This window comes from Xenopus tropicalis, chromosome 2 (genome assembly GCF_000004195.4).
Source record: "Xenopus tropicalis strain Nigerian chromosome 2, UCB_Xtro_10.0, whole genome shotgun sequence".
Taxonomy (NCBI): domain Eukaryota; kingdom Metazoa; phylum Chordata; class Amphibia; order Anura; family Pipidae; genus Xenopus; species Xenopus tropicalis.
In genome coordinates, this window is record NC_030678.2 from 32,939,423 (window position 1) to 32,962,531 (window position 23,109).

The 23,109-nt window shown below is 41.2% G+C and overlaps 1 protein-coding gene across 2 annotated transcripts in view; it reads right to left on the reverse strand.

Annotated features, from left to right (window-relative positions):
• taok1 (TAO kinase 1) overlaps positions 1-14,468 on the reverse strand; it is a 63,996-nt gene extending 49,528 nt beyond the window's left edge. The window contains exon 1 of one of the 2 annotated variants that reach the window (XM_012957134.3): positions 14,009-14,407. The gene's annotated coding sequence lies outside the window, so the exon portion shown is untranslated. Of the gene's footprint in view, positions 1-14,008; positions 14,408-14,434 lie in introns of those variants that run through there. The other variant, NM_001122788.1, reaches the window with a different exon arrangement.
• Positions 14,469-23,109: the final 8,641 nt, after the last annotated feature.

Sequence of the window (23,109 nt, forward strand, 5' to 3'; positions counted from 1 at the left end):
AAAGAAATCCACAAATCTGGATTTTTTTTTTGATTGCAATAGATCTCCACTACAGTCTCCAAAATGCACCGCCAACAATACAAAATTGCCTGCAGGAGGAAGTGATGCATAGGCCTTTCCACCAGCGATTCATATTATTGCCAGCGGAAAGCCTTTTCGGAGCAGTTACTCACTCGTGATCGAGATCTATCACTACGTGGGTTAGGTCACACAGGTGTATTGTCAGCCTGCGCTTAGCTAGCAAGTTGCTTTTTCTTAAAAGAGAACTTTTCCCCCTGAATTCAAGCAGTTTTGACATTGCACCCTGGAAAACGTAAAATTGGTGTTCCACTGCAATATATTATATTATATTATATATATATATATATATATATATATGGGTTTGTCCCTGAAGAAGAGTACAGTTAGTACTCGAAACGTTGGATTTTTTCAAATAAATTACACTTTAGTTAATTTTGTCTAAGTAGTAAAACAGATTATTTAATTCCTTTTTTCACCGACTTACAAGTTTGTTCTTCTACTCTTTAATTACAAAATGAGGTGCTTATTTGCCACGGGGCACCCAAACTTTTGCTTTCAAATGTATACAAGGTCTTAAAAAACCTGCATTGCTTTGCACATGAGAACATCCTAAGATACATTTAGTTTTTAATGATTTCTTCACTGTTCTTGAGTATAAAATGAAAACAGAAAAATGAGGGTACCAGCTTCCACATTTTTGACATGGAAGGAATTGAGGAATTGAATAAGATAAGGAACAGAGCAAAAACAATGGTTTATTTTTCTTGGAATATATTATTTTCCTAACGTGGCTACTCCTCCATATTAGTAAATTAATTTATATAAGGTTTTTCTTTAAAGGTTAAGGTACAGAATTAAGGCGTAATGACCATGAATTGATCACGAAATGATCCATGAACTTGTAAGTTATGACAAGTAGGTGCACTATGGTCAGCAGCACTACATTTGTTCTTCACGTATGAGAGCAGATATATATCAAGGGATTATGGTCGGTGTAATGGGACACTTCTATCACAGCTGAGGAGTGACTTCAATGCTATTTTTCTGGAAAATCTGCTTTCCTGCTGATATCATAAAGCAGCGCTATCCATCTTCTGTGGTACCGAGGGCTGGAATTGTTCTGGCCTACGTGGTGGAGAGCCGGAAGCCAGTTTTGACCACTTTCATTTTTTAAACCACACCCATGTTTTCACAAAAGCTTTTAAGACCATACCCATCACTCATATGTGAAAGAAGTTTATTATGTCATATTAAGACATTATGGCTCCAACTCCCCTGTTGATAACACAGCAACCCCCAGCACATAATTAAATACCTTAGGGACCCCCTGACAATTATTTCCAAATGCTAAACTCCCAGAACAAACCCACGCTGCAAGGTTCACCTCCCACAAGCAGCATAGGGCAGGCCGAGTATGGCACACACAGACAAGGTAGGGCAGGCCAAGTATGGCACAGAAAGGCCGGGTAGAGCAGGCCGAGTATGGCACACACAGGCAGCATAGGGCAGGCACATAATGGCACACAGGAAGCATAGGGAAAGCAGAGTAAGGCACACACAGGTGACAGGGAAACCTAACTCACCATGATCACTCCAACATGAACAGTTTGTACTGTACTACATACAATAACTGCTCCTACAGTCTGTATGAGGTGCTTACAGTCTGAGGCCTTACAGGTGTGAACAATGCAGGGGCCAGTTAATCTAAGTACTGATACAATTTAAAGCTTACATTGTCACAGCAGCCAGATAGATGGGGGGCTGTGGGCCAGATGTGGCCCGCAGGCTGCCACTTGGACAGCACTGTCATAAAGGAACAAACCTGAAGTTCTGACATATCTACTTTAGCAAATGGTTAAGAATGATTTTATCACTGGTTTCTTAAGGTAGATCTGTGCATTTGGTAAAGTCGCCAAACAAGGATCTGCCCAATGATAAAAAATGTTACTTTAAAAACTATTCAATAAAAATTCAGTTTTAAATTAAGTTTTTGCAGTTAAAAGCAGTATCTGACTTGGCACTTTTTTATTAGCACCTAAAGCAGCGGTTCTCAACCTGTAGGTTGGGCCCATTTGGCGATCGAACGACCCTTTCACGGGGGTTGTCTAAGACCATCGGAAAATACATATTTCCGATGGTCTTTGGAATAATTTTATGGTTGTGGGTCACCACAACATGAGGAACTGTATTAAAGGGTCGCGGCATTAGGAAGGTTGAGAACTACTAACCTAAAGAAAGTCAGCTCTCCTCCAGCCAATAAGCTGGCTTCTGCTACATTCTATCAAAAGACAGAACCACTATAGAGAATAGCAACTGACAGACACTGCAATGTTAAAACCACTGAAAACGCATAAGGATTGTATATTGGAAACTTGTTTAGAATGAAATTAGAATGAAATTTTCTTATAGAGACTAAAATTTTGGGTTGCAATGTAAACAGTGAATGAGAAAACGAGGGCAAAGGGTAACCAAAGGGTGCAAATGAACCCACAGGGAAAGAAGAAGAAATGAGATGAAGCTTAGTGGGTTTTTTCATATAAGAACAGCTTTAATTTAATGTGTAATATCCCTTTTGTTTCAGTGGTTTCCTCTAGTTCCTAAGGTAGCCACAGCATTCCTGGGAAGTGATGTAACCTACTCCACCAGCAATCTGCTCACTGACATCACAATTTCTTTTGTGCAACTACACAGATTTTTATTTCCACTTTTTTAAGTCAGTGTAAATTTTAAATAAAAATTGTCCATTAAACACTTATTAAAGGCTATGGCACATAGGGTGGCTGCAGCTGACATCCCATGAAAAAGAGCAATGGTCAGAAATCCCCTGCCTGCCTGTTAATGTTATTTAAAGGAAAGCCAACGTCATTGGCATAGTCCAAATGTTAGGGACCCTTAGTGAACTCAATCGCCAAGTTTGTTTAACAGATTTGTGCTCCTCTTTAAAGAACCCTAGGCAGGTGCCTTTTCAGAATACCCCTAATTTGGGTTCCAGTCCTGGCCCAGCAGCCCTTACAACAAACTGCTTTTCCTCTCTGAAACAACAATGCATTGCACGTCCCCGTTCATTATGGTGTAAATCCTTGTCTCGCAACCTTTTTCTAAGGCAACAAATATTTTGTGATTCAAAAACTAGACTGAAGTCAGTTATGCCAATTGTTTAAATTACTTTTACCCTTAGGTTAGGAATCCGTCATACAGACATTTTACCTACGACTTCTAGAACAATTGCTAAAGTACAAACTGTTCTATCACAAGACCCTGGGCAACAATTTCTCTTTAGGTCAATAACATTTATCTGCAGACCAAGGATCAACCCCATGCGGCATAAGCCTTAGGATGAAGAAAGACCAGTGTTCCTGCACCCCACAGATAGTCCCTCGAGAGTCCTGCCCTGCACAGATAACCATCCAGCTGAACCGCCACTGTTCAGTTTGGGCAAAATATGATGCAATCTCAGAAGCACATCCTTAAAACCATTTAACTTAAACAAGTAAAGGGGATATAACGTCACAAAATGTTTTCATAATGAAAGAAAATGTTACTGTAAAGCTGCCCATACATGTACCAATAAAATTGTATGAAGCGCAGTTTCGGACCATGTGTGGCCTCCCAATTATAGTCCCAGTAATTTTCTTACCATGGTGATTGGTGGTTTAATCTATTAGACATGTTGGAAAATTTTAGTCGGATAACAATAAAATCTGCACACGTATTGTGTATCTGACAATATCCTTGGGGGACCAACAATACATTTCTAGGAAATCACTTGGTTGGTGTTTGGTGTTTTTGGTGTTTGCCAACTATTTTGATTTGTTATTTTTAGAGCTTTATCATATAATTTTAGATCACCGCATTTAAAGGTACAATAGATATCCAAACCTTAAGGCACTTCACTGCAATCATTAATTAAAATGTTCCAGTAGGTAGCATATGTCAGTTTTCCTCTGGCCAATCAATGTCTGTTAAGAGAGAACAGGATAGAGAAAAGCAAGAGACAGACACTGCTTTCAGTAGTAAAGACACATAAATACACATAAAAGATGTTAATTTATGTTTAATGGAGAGTTGCTTTAAAATTACATTTTGGAGTTCACATCCTGTTTCCATACTATAGGAAAAAAACAAGTGTTAAAGGGGTGGTTTACCTTTAAGCTAACTTTTAGTTTGTTATAGAAAGGCCAATTCTAAGCAACTTGTCAGTTAGTGTTCATTATTTGTTTATAGTTCTTGAAGTATTCGCCTTCTTCTTCCAACTATTGCTCTGTGACGCTACAGTTTAATTGTTACTTTATATTACTTCTTTTTCTATTCAGGTCCTATCCTATTCATATATCAGTCTTTTATTCAAACCACACCCTGGTTGCTAAGGTAATTTGGATCCTAGCAACCAAATATCTGCTGAAATTTCAAGCCGGAGAGCTGCCAAACAAAAACTGAATAAAAAAAAAACAAAAACCCTACAAATAAAAAATTAAGACCAATTGCAAATGATCTCAGAATATTACTCTCTACATCATACTACAAGTTAATTCAAAAGTGGACAACCCCTTAAGCAAGAGACAGTAAAAATTAAAAAACCCCAATGATTAAAGGTGGTCATATGGCCAAGTCCACTCTGTTGGCAAGATCGCAAAACAAGTGGATCTGAGCCTAATTTTGCCACCCACATTCTGGGACAAATTGGGTTGATCCAATCCTTGGCTCTAAGGCCAACAATAGCCATTGGGGCCTACAGAGACCCCTTGGACAGGGACTATATCAATGTTCCTTGTAGGATGGGATTTTAAAACTTGCATGATTGACATCTGCCCAATTTTCGGCTGCTGAAGGTTAATCAGGAAAAAAAACAAGTTCAACATGAACCCATTAAAACAACTGAGGCCAAATTTGGACCATGAAAAAGACACTTCAGGCAAAAAGGAACAAATTTTCCCTTAGTGCTAATGTTCTTAAATTCTAGGATACATATTCTTTTCCAAGCATTTATGATCTTTGTGTGCTCAATCAATTAAAGAAAATTATAAATAATACTCAATAAAATTTGTTGCCTTCTGTACTCTTGAAAAATAATTTGTCACAAGTATTTGGGGGTCTGCTCCCAACTAAATTTCAACACATTACACTCATACACACAAAGTTTCTATATATTCTATACAATTCTGTATTACCTTGCTCCTAACAAAAAAAATGATATTTTTTTTAATGATTTTTTTAAATTTTCAAATAAGGGTTTCAATTCCGTTCAGTACTTAGCCAGATAGGGTTCATCTACCTAGTCACTGGAAGCATGATGCAAAAGCTTGATGCAATTGCTTGTCTGATAACACACATTTTCATGGTCTTTTAGTTGACCTTCTTTTTAACAAGAACTTTTCAAGTTAAGAGTTTGTTCATGAAACCTCTTCCAGTTATGGCCAGAAATAATATATCGGCCAACAATCCCTTTTTTATAGATCAATCCTTATTTTTCACGGGGGAAAGGGCACAGTGCTTCCTGAGAAAGTACATTGGTGGGCCAAAAAACATATCCCAATTATAACCTTGGCAGGACTAACTTGGCAAGTGGTATTGGCTTAAACAAAGTAGCTTTCTAGTATTAATTAAAGGTTAAGATGCCAGAGAGGAGGGTAAAGCAGTCTTGTGCAATTACAAGAAAAATAACAATCAAAACGACCCATTTGGGCTGACTAAGTCTCACTCTTTTTAGTGAAGAAATATCTCTTGGATGCAAAGATACAAGCTAAGAGGCAACTGCAACTTTCTGAAACTGCTGCAGATATCAAAGCAAGAGCAAACTGCACCATAAGGATCTCAGCTGTCAACAGCAACTTTTTGTGGTTACCAGTGGCGCACACTATTCGTCATGTAGTATCAACACCACAAATTTTCCTCCATTTGCATAGAACGATGGTCTAAACTCCTTGCCAGGTAGCTTATCTTAATCTGCACAGAGCTGTTCTGCAGTGATGGGAAAGTCAGAAAAAACTCAACCTGCACCTTACCCTAACCCGAAAAAAATGTTGCCATTGTGGGACCAGCACCCATGTCTGCGCTCTGTACACTATTCAAGACAAGAAAATGTCAGGAGCAAGAGTGTACTTCCCCAGTCAACTGACCTGCATCCAGCTTGAACCCACAATGTTTAACCAACTTACAACCCTAACCCACCTGACCTAAGGGTAAACTTGCGGGTCGACCGGCACATCAATACTGTGCTGGTTAAAGTCCCTGAATCTGCTTCCCATTCAGCAAGCTGCCTAGGAATGACATTGGCACTGTTGAATGGAGACTAGACAGAACAATTAAACAAAGAAATGGATGTAAAGTGGCAGCTATGGGCAAGAGTTTTTTTTTGTTTTTTTTTTTACAGAGAGTATAATGGTGGACAAAATGTTCAACACAACAAAGAATGAAGCTAAAAATGGTGCAACAGTGCAGACCACAGTACTATAGCTGTAACTATTATGTCATTATTTTTTTTTTTACTTCTCTAATATTCTAATATGATATGGTGTACTGTCATTTTGTATAGTGATCTTGCCCAAAATTGTCCCAATTGTATTTATCTTAGCACCAGTTATGTTGGCAACACCTGCATCAAGAATAAATAGAATTAAGACAATTTGCATCAAAACAATAGGATGCTGTGGGGGGGGGGGCTTGCTAGGAATAATAACCTATGCCGGTATATATAAGCATTTATAAGATAAACATACTAAACCATGGGACAAAGTAAGCCCTACAATCCTGCTCACTTGCCCAGCAAAATGTTGATTTTCTGCCCCCTTACCTATTGCCACTGACATATGGTTCACTCGGCAAAGTACTAGCTGGTACTCTCGAGATTTACTGGGCGAATAAATGGTGATCATTAAACCTTTAGAACTGTACGGAAGGGTCCCTGACTTGCCTGTTTCTCCAGGAAGCAATGAATAGAAATTAAACAGTGGAATTCAAAAGCAAAAAAAGTTATAAATTAACAGCAGCTAACAGTCCCACAAGCAACATAGAACCACTCTGAACCTGTTTCACCCTGGAACATTCAATTCCTTTATGGACCTGCTTTCTAAAGTTAAATATTTTGGGAAGTAAGAGCTATGTTTTGTAAATAATCACAAAGAATTTCAACTATTATCCCACTTTTTTTCTTTAAAGGACCAGTAACACCAAATGAAAGGGTTTTTGTTTTATTTAATCATAAATTTACCTTTACCCTGCTCTGGTAAAAATTAGATGTTCTAGCATAGTTTATATAAATCAGCTGCTGTGTGGGTATGGGGGCTGCCATTTAAGTTTTAAAGGGCAGTAGAGTCTGCTTGTTTATGTAACAAATATGCAGGATTTTTGTAGCCCAAACGCCAGGGCCTAAATGCACAAAATCATCCTTTGGCTTATGGCCCAAGGGGAGATTAGTCACCCATGATAAATCTTCTCTATAGCTGGCGACTAATCTCTCCCAGAAATGCCTTTCTACCGGCAATAATGTAAATTGTCGGTGGGAAGGCATATGCATCGCTAGGGAACTTCAGAAAAATTAATCGATGCATATACCGTATATACTCGAGTATAAGCCGATCCAAATATAAGCCGAGGTACCTAATTTTACCTAAGAAAACTGGAAAAACTTATTGACTCGAGTATAAGCCCAGGGTGGGAAATGCAGTAGCTATTGCTAAGTTTCAATAATCAAATAATTAATATAGGACACACAGTGTGACCCCCTGTGAACTCTTCATAAAGAGAGATATAAGAAAATGGGGAGCCGCTGTGAATGACTTTGAAGGCATGTTCCTTTTTGGGGCTGCTCCACCCATGACCTGGTACAACGAGCTCAATATAAAATCCTATGTAAGACTTTAGTTCATCTTTACGCTGCCTACTTAGAGATACAATATGGATATCAGGGTGCTTATGGAAAGCCAGCCAGTGAAAGGCTATAGAATTTTGAGGCAGCAGTGCTTATTATCAGTTGCGCAACCTTACTAGATGAACTCTGCTATCTCCTGTTGCCCATGGGGACGGCTGTCAGGTTATGCTAAGAGCTATAAGACATCCTCCACTGACAGCCTACAGCTATAAGTCCATAAAACCAGAGAGTCCTTGAGTTACTTACTGAACCGAAACCACTCCCATGACAATTTCGACACACTCGTCTCCCCCGTGTCTGTCCGCCCGCGTCCGCATGCACATGCAAACTGACGTGGGCGGACACGGGTGAGACGAATGTAAGCGCAGCGCATATAAACTCGAGTATATACGGTACCTTGCCACCAGCGATTCCCCCCACGGCAGCAAAGATTTATTGTGGGCCATCAACCTGAGGGCAGTGGTACACGGGGAGATTAGTTGCCCCGCAACAAATCTTCGTTGTCACGGGCGATTAATCTCCCTGCAATGCCATCCCACCAGCTAGAATGTAAATTGCGGGTGGGATGGCATACGGGTCACTGTGATGTCCCGCAGTCGCCTGAAGTTGTCTTGAGAGGAAACTTTGGGTGACTGCGGGACATCGCAGCGGCGCGTATGCCATCCCACCGGCAATTTACATTCTAGCCGGTGGTATGGCATTGCGGGGAGATTTGTCGCAGGGCGATTGCCTTAAGGGCTCTGGCACACGGGGAGATTAGTCGCCCGCGGCAAGACTGTTCGCGGGCGAATAATCTCCCCGAGTTGCCTACCCCTGCCATCCCACCGGCGAACATGTAAGTCGCCGGCGGGATGGCAGACGCGGTGGCGCGATTTTGCGCAAATCGCCGACTTACATGTTCGCCGGTGGGATGGCAGGGGTAGGCAACTCGGGGAGATTAGTCGCCCGCGAACAGGGAGTTTTGCCGCGGGCAACTAATCTCCCCGTGTGCCAGAGCCCTAAGGGCAATGACACAAGCAGCTACTTGTAGCCACAGGTACAAAATAGAAAATACTGAAAATTGTCTCTAAGTGTGTTTTAGCAGAGGCAACTATAAGTATTGTGTATGGCAAGGTATTTTCTGATGTTTTGTAGCCACGGCAAGTAGTTGCCACTGAGTAGCTCTGTGTGTCATAGCCCTTATGAGCATCATCTAAACAGAGCACTTTCAAACAATCCACAAAGGTGGCAAAGGAGGGTGATTTTTAAGTAGTTTAGCTAGGAATGACATCTCCCATAGACTCCATTGTAAGCTAATAATTCTAATTTTTAAAAATAATTTCCTTTTTCTCTGTTATAATAAAATAGTACCTGTACTTGATCCCAGCTAAGCTAGGTGTGTAAACTGCCCTGTAGAATGTAAACATCTCTCATATAAAATAAGACTGCCGTTATAGTGTTTGACAAAGATATTATCTTTACATGTAAATATAATGGGGTCAATTTATCTCAGTAATTTTTATTATTGCCACAATTACAAGAAGCAATTACGCTAAATACTATGCAAATAGCTAAGGTACCTTAATTATTTTATACAGGTAGCAAACACATAGCTAGCCACACATAATTACACTTGCTCTGTCACAAGTACATTAACCCTGCCCATTCACAGTAAGTCTCTTTGCTGGGGAAAGCAATGCACAAAAGGCCACATGAGCAACCAAAGTTGCAGATAAAAGGGACCAGTTTATCTAGGCCAGCGATCCCTAACCAGTGACTCGTGATCAACATGTTGCTCCCCGTGGCCTCAAACGGGTGCTTATTTTTGAATTTCTGGTTAGGAGGCAAGTTTTGGTTGCATAAAAACCCAGTGTAATTGCCAAAAAAAGCCTTCTGTAGGCTGCCAGTCAACATAGGAACTATCATATAGCCAATTATAACTCTCACTGGCACCTTTTTCATGTTTCTGTTGCTCTCCAAAACTTTTTCCATGTAAATACGGCTCCTTGGTATAAAAGGTTGGGGATCCCTGATCTAGGCCATGAATGGGGACTGCACTACAAACTGTGTGAATCTCCAGCTCAGTTCATGCAGCTTGCATCCTCTCAGATCAGACCTAAGAGTTGTGCACTGCAAACCAGAGCTCCAACTTTTTTACCCAGCATGCTCAAGGGCTCCACACACTTCTTTGTGTGATATTGTATGAATGTATGTTATTTATATAGCACCATATTTACTCAGCCCTTTACAGAGATTATACATTATTTGTATCAGTCCATGCCCCAGTGAAGCTTACAATCGAAGGTTCCAATCATGTACACACACGGTCATTTTTATTAGGAGCCAATTAATCTGCCTAAATATTTTTTAAATGTAGGAGGAAATCCACACAGGCATGGGAAGAACAAACCAACGTCTTGCAGACAATGCCCAAGACAGAATTGAACACTGTAAGGCATAAGTGCTGCCAAATCATTATTTTAATAAAATTCAGCTCCCCAAAAAGAGGAATGACACTCAGATTGTAAGCTCTACGGGGCAGGGACCTCCTTCCTACTGTGTCTCATACCACATGGCACTTATATATATTTATTGTATTCATTTATTATATCACTTGTCCTCCCTGTGTGTAATTGTGTATATTGTAAGACTGCACAGCGCTGCGTACCCTTGTGGCGCTTTATAAATAAAGTTATACATACATACATAAATAATTGTCCCACTAACTAAAGGATTTACTTACAGTATAGGATAAAGCTTGCCATATGTTGGCTTTTTTTTTTTGTAAGCTACTTACGGACAGTGATCTATCAAAAGGCCCAAAAACAACATTTTAAGAAATAATTGTATATCAGCAATATTTTCCTTTTGCATGCAATGAAAGTCACCCAGATTCTAGGCTTACAGGGTACTCTGTTTTATACCAGAGCTGTTTCTGTGCATATTTTTTCCCTGCTAGTACAAGCCTATTGATGGCATGATGAAGACATCGCTATTTATTCTATTGTCTACATTTTTACTGGAAGTTAACAGTTATAGATAAGTGATTTAGAGGAGAGCAAAAAAGACTAGCTATTAAAAGCAAGCCCCTCAAAATGTTGGATTATACAAACTGGGACAGTTCTGGAAAACAACAATAATACAAAATAAGACTAAATCCACAAATATTGCAAAAGACTGCCGCTCCCTTACGGTGGCCTTACATGGGCAGATTGAAGCTGCCGAATAGAGTCCTTCAGACCAATTTGGCAGTTTATCTGCCTATGTATGGGGACCCCCGACAAGCCTAACCAACCAATTTTCAGGCAAATATCAGCCAGGTGTCAATCAAGCAGGTTAATTTTCTCATCAGATTGGGAACCACATGGCTCGGTGCGTGTATGGCAACTCGGCAAGGTGACCGATATTGCAGGAGGCTGCAAATATCGGTCGACTCGCTGATCGGGCAGGTTAGAAGGTTTTGATCAAAATCTATGTTCAGGGCTGAATCGGCAGAAGGAGGTAGAAATCCTATTGTTTCTACCTCCATATCTGATAATTCAGCCCTGAACGTCAGTGGAGGGTTGGAACGATCTTTGTCGTGCGACGTGTGTGGCCAGCTTTAGTATTGCAAGTAAATACTTTTGTTTATGACACAGATACAACAACAATGTAGAATGGCATGCTTAACAATCCTAAAAGCCAAATAACAGCACAAGCCAAAAGCATTCCCCACTCTGGAAGAAAGTCAATCCACATGCTCCTTTCAGCCATTCACTGACACCCACTGCAAGTGTCAGTGAATATCACAATGAGGAGAAACATGGGAGGAATTAAAGGAGTGGTTTATCTTCAGGTTAACTTTTAGTATGTTATAGAATGGCCTATTCTTATAGAGTTTCAATTGGTCTTCATTTTTTATAGTTTGTGGATTATTTGCCTCCTTCTTCTGACTCCCTCCAGCTTTCAAATAGGGGGTCATCGAATTTTGTTGTCATTATTACTTATCTTGCTATTTAGGCCATCCTCTATTCATATTCCTGTCCCTTTCAAATCACTGCCTGGTTGCTAGGTTAAATTGGACCCTAGCAAGCAGGTAGCTGCTGAAATTCCAAACTGGAGAGCTGCGGAACAAAAAGCTAAGCAATTAAAAAAAATGCAAATAATAAAATATGAAGACCAACTGCAAATTGTCTCACTCTCCACATTATACTTAAAGTTAATTTAAAGAAGAACTAACCCTTTAAGTGTCTGATCACTGCAAACAACTGTGACTTTGGTATAGGAATAATTTACAGGACAACTGGCTATGATTAAATGACTTCATTCTACAAAAGACTCCATTGTTTGCAATGAATGCTTTTTGACATGACAAATGTAAATAATCTAGATCTTTTCATTTGCATTCAATATCTTAGCAAGCCACACAAAAAACATGGTAATAGTACTGATACAAATTGTAATACTGACTATAACAATTATTTACACAACGGACTAAAGGCCTTGTTAATTTTCACCTGGAATCCAGTGGAGTCCCTGCTGCGAAAGAGTGAGACAAGGTTATAATGAAAAAGCCCAGCATAGGAGAAGATGACACATAGCTGATATAGGTCAAGTCTATTACAAATGGGTGATTTCCACTGTGTAAAAGTTCTATCACTCGGCAAGGGACGAGGGTGCCCAACATGTTTACATGAGTAGTGGGCAGCCTCGCACACTGATCTCATAACAAAGGATCCAAACATACACAGGCAGAGAGTCTGAGAAGAACATATATAGCATTAATCCAAGGCCCGTGCTGTAGCTCACACTATACATCTGATCAGAGCCAAAGCATCTAGCAATGCCTTAGGTGGGGCTGGAAAGGGGAAGACAATGAGAATGATTTTCTTTGTTATTAAATATAAGTATGTGGAGCCACCAACCTTCCGCCAAGCTCCTTCCGCTGCATTTTTACACACCTCCCCTCCTCCCTTTCAATAACATTTACAGTAACAAACACACATACAGGCTGGTGTTTATCAGGGGAGGACAGTGGCGATCTGCAGCATTGCAGCACTCACATACAAACAGACACACGGAAAGCTGAAGGGGAGGCAGGACGGATTCCTAGCCAGGGCTCATTTACAATGCAGCCATGGGCTATTTTGGTTCCCAATCGTGAAGGCAGAGTGAATACAAAAAAGTCAATCTAAGTCCTTAGAATTGTCAGTTAAAATAGGGAGATAAACCAGCAAGACATACAAGCTTGACAACAGCAAAGGCTTCCGATAGAAAAGTAACAGAACAGTGACCCATAGTGCTTTGTAACACCCCGTGTAACGTCCTCGACACTGTATGTGTGTGTGTGTGGGGGGGGGGGGGGGGGGGGGAGAGTTGCTGTCACTGTGTATAACAATGTAACCATCATGAGGTTTGTTTGTAATCACATTCCTCACACCTTCTTAGAATGACAACATAGTAAATTTAAGCTTCACACTAAAGGCACTTTAGTAGATCAACAGCCAACCGGGATTGCCCTCCAGCTCTTGTCACTCAACAGCCCTCAAGGGAGCAGCTGAGGGTCCCCAGGATGGAAAGGACTTAGAATTAACTCGAAAAAAAGTTAGGAGCCACAATGGAAGTTGGAAAAGCCACGGCTACCTGGAATTTGCCCACCCCCCTTTTCTGCGAATCAAATGTCAAGAAAACTGAAGGACAAAACTTCAGGTCCTTGAGCTCCAAACACAGAGCGAGAGGCGACGAGATAACCCTTCAGATGCAAGGGCAAAGACAAGGCTGGTTCCGAGACCGGCGACAAATCCATGAATCCTGCCGCCATGCCAGCGCCAGTCATCGTGTAGGCACTCAGGGTACAACTATATGTGGCACTTAAAAGTAGTATTAGTACAGTAATTCCCATGGAGAGATGCCCAACAATTTCATCAGCGCAGGGGGGTCAAGATAAGGTCCCTACTGACACTGGAGAGAGGGCCCTGGTCATACAGAAATCTAAGGAGCGGGAGGGATAAGTAAATCAGGGTTACAACCTGCATGCCTCCTGTTCTTGTTAAACTACAACTCTCAGAAGCCCATGCAGGCTGAAGATGCCTAACACCTATATTAATAATATCTAACAATTGCCACACAGAAGATGTCATCTGAGCTTTTATCCACATTCACCTCCCAAAATGCTCCTGTGGTGCTTGGAAGGCTCTTTCCCTTGCCCCCCCCCCCCTCACTTTAGGGAAGGACAGGAGCTGCCCTGTGGTGCTCTACTTGCTCACAGCCCATGGGGCCCTCAGTAGTTGGACGTGGCCGCAGAGCAGAGATCCACAGTGCCGCTGAGTACAAGTGCCATCATCCCCTCACAGATGTGCCTCTCGGTGGGGTGTGGGTGCTGTAGTCCTGCACAAGCCGGACAGGCTCAAGCTGAAAATCCTCTGGCTTTAATGCCCTACTCCCTAAGCAAGGCCTGGGAACAGTCATGTGTCAGCCACAGTACACAGGCTGAAGTAGGGGTGGGGTGGGTAGCACAGCCTGACACCCGGAAACTTCTCCACGACCCCCCGGCCGCCCCCCTGGAACACACGGTGGTACGGTCCTTACCTTTCTAAAGCGACTCTCCGGGGAAAGCTCCGTCAGATAGCGAAACGAGTAAGGGAAGGGGCGGTAAGAGGGCGCTCCAAACACCGGAAACAAAGGCCGGCCCGGGGCAGTGTAGGCGGGGACAGAGCGGAGGGGGATGTAGCGGTGGCTGTGGCCTGCTCTGCTGCTCTCCGGCCTCCTCCTTCTCAAGACTTAGAAGGGCGGGCACAAGAGCCAAAGGTTGGCGAAGAGCAAGGAACGGGCGGCACAAGCCGGGAGCTCACAGCGCATTCACCCTCACAAGGGAAAATGCCAAATAGTCGCCCCGCCCGGGCATTCTCGCGAGAGTTCCATACGCCCCGCTGCACTGACAGCAGCCGCCTGGCTGAGGGGCTGAGAGGGGCTTCCTGCTCCCGGGCTGGGAATAGGCAACACACGGCTTAACGCATAACCCCCATATAGTCCCTTCATGTTACTCTTATGTGGGGTGGCAAATAAAAAGGTCAAGGGCTTGCAAAGAGTACACCTATAGTTCCTCAAGTGCCGTCAAGAGCCTGTCAAATAGAATCTTTTAAAAGATTATTGATGTCATTAGGTGTAATGGGTGCTTAGTGACGTTATTTGTATTATGTGACGCAGAGAAAGCTGCTACTAGCAAGAATGTATGAGAAGTCACCTTGGTGCTCCCTGGCCTGTGTAAAAGCACTCCTGCCTTTCATGTGGCTTCCCACAGCACCTTCCTATTTAAATATATATATAAATAACAGCTACTATGGGACAAATGTATTATCTTTGTAAAGAAAAAATGTGAAAGGATAATTTATTTATATGGTATGTTTTGCTTTCATTTTAGTTGTATGAAGTCCCAACAACATTGTCACTGAGTACTGATATCAGTAACTGTGCCTTATTCACCCCATTAACCTAAAAATATTGGGTCAATATTACTAAGGTTATAGCTTCTGTACTATGCATTTCTAAAGTTCCTCCTCAGAAGGAAAGGGTATTTAGCTTATCTCATGTACTGACTGGACAAAAATAGCGTGCTATTCACAGAACATCTTACCTCATTAACTCCTCAGGCCATTTGACAGATAGCAATCCGTGGTATTATCACAAATTCCTTTTCTGAGAAGAGATCATTTTCCATTTGAAACATCAGTTCAAAAAAAAAAAGAAATCAATAATAATGATAACTTCACGACTTGGTTTTCTTAATTAACAGAGGATACATTTTTTCATGTTTGGTTATTGAGAAGATAACAATATACGTTGATACCAGGGGAAAAATACAGTATCACACTGCAGTCATGGCTGATAGAAACAATGAAGGGTAAAAGGCATAGGCTTTGCTTTAACTGAAAGCCAGTGGAGTAGAGGTAGCCATAATTAAAGCAAAATGTCAAGCCATCATGACCTATGGACATTATTACTTTACCGAATGAGATTAGGAAACCAAAAACTTTTTTGCAGACAGATAAATAGTTCTTTCCATTTGTTCAAGTGTGTCAGTGAGAGCTAATGGGTAGGGTTGCCACTTAGCTGATAAAATTATAGTTGATGCCAATAATAGGTAAGAAAGATAACATTTTAGAAAGTTCAACATTTTCTTCTTGACAAAGTAGAAAGCCTTTTATCATGGAGGCCCAGCAGATCAGATTGTGTAAAACTGCAACCAGGCGTGCAACTAACACCATAATAACTTATCGTTATTGTTATACAATAAATGGGTGTATACATCATACATATAGATTACATATTTACATATAAATACAAGTAAACTTCCAACCAAGACAATAAAGAGGGACCTGCCCAATAAAGTGTACAATCAAACAGGAGAAGGGGATATGAGTCTTAAGTTGTGGAAATAATCAAAGTCAGGAATCAGCAAGGTGCTCTAAGGAGCGCCGGGAGACTGGTGCATCTCCCTACCTCAAGGCACACCAGTCCCCGGTCTCCTGTAGTGAAGCTCCATGGTTTTCCCTCTTCCATTGTAACTGAATGAGGAGTCCAATTTGTCTCCTGCTTTTGACGTGCCTTTTGTAAATCGTTGGGAATTGGTTTAAGTTTTTCTTTAGCATATCATCCTCAGAGTAATGGTCAAACTGAAAGAACTAATCAAGTCCTGGAACAGATTCTTCACTGTTTTATTTCTCAAAACCCAAAAAACCCAAAAACAACTGGTCTGGTCTGAATTTTTGAGCAAGTTCTCCCCTGGGCTGAATTTGCTCATAATAATGTACAACATGAAGCTTTAGGTTCTTCTCCATTTGTTTGTATTTATGGATGGAACCCCTTTCTCTACTTTCTGTCCTCAAAGTGGATGTACCTGCCGCTGAAGCTGCTGTTCATGACTTCAAGTCTATTTGGTCTTCTGCTCATCAGGCTCTGGTGAAGGCTTCTCTCTGTCAAAAGAAGGCAGCAGACAAATGTCGTAGACCCGCTCCTCATTTCACAGTTGAAGATTCCGTATGGTTATCTTCTAAGAATATAAAGCTTTGTGTTCCTTCCTCTAAGTTGGGTCCTCCTTACATTGGGCCTTTTAAAGTCAAAGAGGTCATCACTCCTGTTTGTGTTAAGCTTGAGCTACCTCCTAATATGAATATTTCAAACTCTTTTCATGTCTCCCTCCTTAAATCTGTGGTTACTAATGCCTTTTCTTCTGCTTCTCCTCCTCCAATTCCTGTTTCTGTTGAATTTGAGGTTCAGGAGATTGTGAATTCTCGCGAGGTTAGAGGTAACATTCAATACCTTATTCATTGGAAGGGGTTTGGTCCTGAGGAGAGATCTTGGGTGGCAGCCAACGATTCCCATGCTTCGCGCTTAGTAAGGCTTTTTCACAAGTAGTTTCCCGGGAAACATTGGGAGCCCCTGGTGGGTGCTCCTGAGGGGAGGAGCACCAGGAGACTGGCGCGCATCCTTACTTCGAGTCACGCTGGTCCCCGGCCTCCTGTAGTGAAGCATGCTCCCGCTTGTGTCCATCCTCGGCTCCAGTGCGCACTGGCCCTATATGCGCAGTGATGCTGGCGCCACTCAATGCTGTGCGATGACATCAAATTCCAATTTAAAAAGAGCTACTCAGTTTTTTTTTTCTTGCCCAAGCTGGTTCGAAATTTTTAGATCCTTGCTAAACGTTCCTTTTGATTGACTTTCTGTTTTTTTGACTCCTTACCTGATTTTGACTACGATTCTTCGCCTGCCTGCCACTGACCTTTACCTAACCTCAACTTTGCTTTTGCCTGATCCCTTCTGTACCGCGTTTCAGAGTCTGGGGCCCCCGTGCATGAACACCGGGGTTGGTAGGGCTCTCCTGTCTCACCTAAGAGGTTATCCGTGGCAGTTACAGGCTCCTATACTTTACAGTCCGTAACAGGTGAGTTGCATTGCCTTTGGCAGGTGGTGGTAGCATAAACAGTATATTGAAACAATGCCAGGCTTGATGAAAGTAAATGTCTCTAAAGAAAGATCATAAGGCAGTGTCGTGTTTTAAGAGATCATATACCTGTGAAGGCAGATAGAACATGGAAGGGTGTTCCAGAGTGCAGTGTTTTGCAAAGTCTTCAGTTGTTGAGGCATTGTAGTGATTTCAAAGTATTGGTCTCCCCTGAGAAAAAATATCCAGAATGCACAATGCTTCTTGAGGGCAAACCCTACACCCTGGCCTGCTCACAGACGGCAGAGTTTAAGGCAGGAGGAGGGTCTACTACACAGCAGACCCAGCAGTCTGGGCAGCGCCGGATTTGTAATCTGAGCGCCCCGAGGCCGCCCCCTGTACATCGCCCCTCCCGCACATGCGCGATCGGTGCGCACTTTCCCCCTTGGGCATGCACAAACTCGTGATGCGCATGCGCGGGACTTTACACTAGCAAACAGAGAAGGGGAGAGAGGTCCCCATTGCTCCGTATGGGAGAAAAAGAATCATTATGGTGTGGCGGGGCAGCATGTCGCCCCCAAATTTGTGCCGCCATAGTCCCGGGCCTTTGTGGCCTTTCCACAAATCCGGGCCTGAGTCTGGCTCCCCTGTTACCACCAAGTCTGCTGTATTGTAGATACACCACTGCTGAGTATAAGTATGAGTATGCCAACTGTCTGGTTTTGACCCAAACCGCCCAGTTTTAGGAAGGGCTGCCCGGGTCAAAACCTCCTGCCCAGTTTCCCAAATTAGGAAAACCGAGCAGGACTCAGTAACATTGACGTGATGATTGGGCAATCACCGATCGCCGCGTCATAGCCCTGCCCCCATGACATCACAGCCCCTCCTCCTCTTTGTCCCATGATGTCGCAGCCCTGCCTCCTCCCCACCACCTGTGACATCACCCCAGCCCCCTGCCTGGCAAAGAAAGCCGGCAAAGGTGGCAACCCTATTTCAGAGGTTTTCGTGCTATTTTTTTAATCTGTAATCACACAAATATTCTTACGAGCACTAAAAATTTGAGATTTTTTTTATTGCAGCTTTTATTAACCAAGTAGTGAGTTTAGCCGTGGTACCTGGTTGTAGAAACGAAAAAAATCCCCCAGAAAGAAAAAAAAAACCAGAATGCCAGAAAACACAAGCATGCTAAACATTATACAGAACTTTTAACTGTCCATGTACAATTTATAGTTGAAGGAAGGCTTTCATTTCGTACTTTTGATTTTGACCGTATTATAACAATAATCATTGTAAATCAGTATGTTTGAATGACACTTCAGAGATAATAAATGTAAAGACAAAATAAATGATGACCGTGAATTTTTGTTAGTGCAGAAAGAATATAGGAATATATGATGAGACAATATTGGAAACACTGGAAGTGGAAGTTCCGAAAAAAATACTAGGCCTCCAGTTGGGAGATTTACCTGATGATTACAAGAACTTGATCCTTCAAACACCAATAAATTTAATGGTTGGTGGAAAGAGACATCATTTACACATCCTGTGATAGCAACAATAAAAAAAAGTTTCAGTATTGGTTATTGCTGAATATGCAGGTCAAAAATTAATTTTTATTAATTGGTTATTTTTGATAAATGTGCTGATGAAATTTTTTTGTATTTTTCTATTTTACACATCCTCACTATTTTGAGAAGGTTAGTAGTTTGGTACCCTCTTATATATACAGGTATGGGACCTGTTATCCAGAATGCTGAGGACCAGGGTTTTTCTGGATAAGGGGTCTCTCTGTAATTTGGATTTCCATACCTTAAGTGTACTAAAAAATCATTTAAACATATAATAACCCAATAGGATGGTTTTGCCTCCATTAAGGATTAATTATATCTTAGTTGGGATCCCATAACCTGGAGCTTTCTGGATAATGGGTGTTCGGATAATAGATTGCATACCTGTATGTGTAATTTGAAATAACTTGGACATGGGTCTCTTCATATAGTATATTTATGTATATAAATATACTGTGCAGCAGTGTTGAATAAAGTTTGGAAACGTGGATACAAATAGAAGCTGTTCATGAATAGTTTAGATGCAAATGTTACCAACAGCCAACTCAGTATAGAAGTTTTGTTCCATACTGTAATTAGATTGTGACTCTTCTGACCTTTATTTAAAACTCCTTCACCTAGCGAATTGCAGACCTTTTTGGATCAATAGAAGACAATATGCATAAGTGAGTTCTGCTGTACAGAGCAGTCACATCCAACAAGAATAATGGCAGTCATTTCAGTAAGAACTGGATCAGAAACAGTTTCCAAGGCATCAAGTTATAGAAGCAGATATTGTAGAGGGGAAAATGGCTAAATAAAGAATGTAGCTTTTGGAATTTATCAATTGGAATTGATAAATTGAAAGCCTCCATCCCTTCCTCAACCAGCTGGGCTTTCTGTCTTGGTAGGCCCACCGTGGGAACAGCAACAATCCAAGATTAAGAAGGTGCTACCTGTGCATACCCCCATAAGTATATATAAAGGGGCCACTCTATGGCTTTTACTGTTAGCAGGAACACTAACCAATAAACAAGCACAGCATAAAACTGCGAAGTACAGTATATGATGCAAACCTAAGCTGAGAACAAGTACATGGTAAGTTAGGGATAGCAAAGCTATGTCTTCCCAGCTGTTACTAAACTTCATAAAGTCATAAGCTGGGAGCCTGAGAATACTGGGCCTATGGAAAACCAGAGAGCTAACTAGTAACTACAGCAAACTTTGTGCCTTTTATTGAAAAAACCCAATATATTTTTACATATAAACAAAAGAAAGTTTGGCCCCAGCCTATTGTATATAGCAGAGATGAGCATAATGGGTGTCCATTAGCAAACGTCTCCTGTGTAAGGTTTGGTACTGTAGTTGTACAATTGTGTGGGACAGGCCTTACAGCAATTAGTCCTGTAAAATCACATTCCTTTGTACCTACAGTAAAGGAAATGGCTAATGAACATATAAAAAATAGGCATTGATCAAGTTTTGTTTTGTGATTGAGGGATCCTACCATGAAGAAAATAACCTGTCATGACCCTTGTTCCTATTTGCCAAGGAAATCTGAGGAAGCTAACTTCATATAAAGAGGTAGGGGTATATAGGTGAGCGGTGTACCCCTCCCCCCCTTTCGAAAAGCTTGTCATGCCATTTAGCAAATAAGTAAGTGTGCAAGAAGGGCTCTAAGCCAAGCAAGAGAACCAACTGGATTACAAAAAGCCTCACTGACACAAGTTGTGACTGACTGCATGAGGATGTTACATTTTACCTTTAAGGAAACCCCACCTTATTTATTTATTTTTTTGTGCAGTAGTGTGGTATTTTTATTCAGGGGTTTGGTTAACGTTGGAGGTGCTAGGGAGCAATTTTCCAATTTTGTTTTGTGGGCTTCTATTGTAATAAACTCTGACCCCCTAAACATAGCAGTTAGGGTCAGGTAACACTAGACATTCATTGATTATATCCAGCGCTACCTGTTTGTACAACAACAAAAGTTATATTGTTACTCTCTTCCCTGATAAATGTTCTGGGGGATTCAGCAATGAGATAAGAAATCTAATCCAGCAAACCTATTGGCTCATATAAAGGGAACTGTCCCATGTGAAGAGTCCATTTTGTACTTTCTGGGAAAGGCTAAGTATTGCAAAACGCTGCATGTCTCCAGAGAACCCAATAGAAAATAATGTTCTTTCTCAGCTTCATAAATAGTTGATGCGGAAGAATAAGGGTTTTTCCCTATATACCATTATCGTGCTAGGTACTTTTGGTATTTGGCATGCCTTAGATGTTATTTGGAATCTCGCTTGTTCTCATTCTTGTGATGTTTTAATATGACTCCTGCTGTGTTCTAATTATACCATTGACAAACTGTTTTTTTCACAGTGTGGAACCGTGATACATAATCTATGTACCTAAGAAAGAATGCCGCTATGCTCACCAATACTATACATTCAGTGATACATACAGTACATGATGAACAAGTTGCACAACTGAAACAACACATGGCTATGTAGTGTTTGAGTGAAGTTTTAATAATGAATCAATTGTTTATTTAGTGCTAATTAAAGTGTACTTATCATATTAGGAAAATGACTGTAAATAGGCTTTAGTGATTTATGGTCATAGTAATTTTTTGGGTCAGAGAAAAGTCATTTCTGAAGTTATGACCTGCATATTGGCAATCTGTGGATTCTAGCAAATGCCAGAGGGGCTGCTGTAAGATGCCATAGACAGTCACTATTTATTGGGCCAGTGGGAGGCTGTTTAGGCCTCTGTGTACTTGAAATGCCAGTTTTGAAACCCTGTGTGGACTTGCTGGGTATTCTATGCTGGCATACCCCATTTAGCACTGCAGTAGCACAGTACAAAAAAGGCTTTTCTTTAGTGGAATTTGGAAGAGGTTCTGTTGGTGTCATTTCCCGCAACATCTCAATAGCACCATTTTTACAGGACCCTCCAATGCCACTGGCTGGTGTGGCTTTAGAAGTGCACATCTCACAGATGAACATGCTGCAGCACAATATACTAGAAATGAGCCTCAAATTTATCATGCACTTCCAGTTAATGTACTGCATAACTGTTAGTGGCTGGGTAGATTTTTTATTTTTCTATAAAAATAAAAAAGATTGATTATATAGGTATCCAAGGGCCGCCCCCTAAAGCTGCTGTCCTAGGCACAGGGCCTTAGGTGCCTATATAAAAAATGCATCAGATTGTAGTAGAAAAAGTTGAAATCTCATATGTAGTACAATGAAATAATGGGTAGGCGCTCAGAAAACAACCCATGGAGATATCAGTGTAATGAGAATGACTTACACATAACAGCATTAGGCATTCCATGCTCCTAGCAATTAGTCATAGACTGAATACAATATATTGAGTAGAAAACCATTAAAAACTCATTAAACAATCAAAATACAAAAATTAAAAGTCCACTGCATGTATATTTTTACTGTATATCAGTGGTTCTCAACCTGTGGGTCGGGACCCCTTTGGGGGTCAAACAACCCTTTCACAGGGGTCGCCGAAGACCATCGGAAAACACATATTTCTGATGGTCTTTTTCTGATGGTATTAAAGGGTTGCGGCATTAAGAAGGTTGAGATCCACTGCTGTATATATAATAACTCCAAATTGCTACACTTTTGTTACACTATTAAGAAGACCTGTGAGTGCCTTGCATATATGCAATACTATATATTTGTGTTATTGCCCACATATGGGATCACCTGACTGAAGTTGGAAATTATGGGAGCTACAACATGGAGCTGGTCACTGCTCCT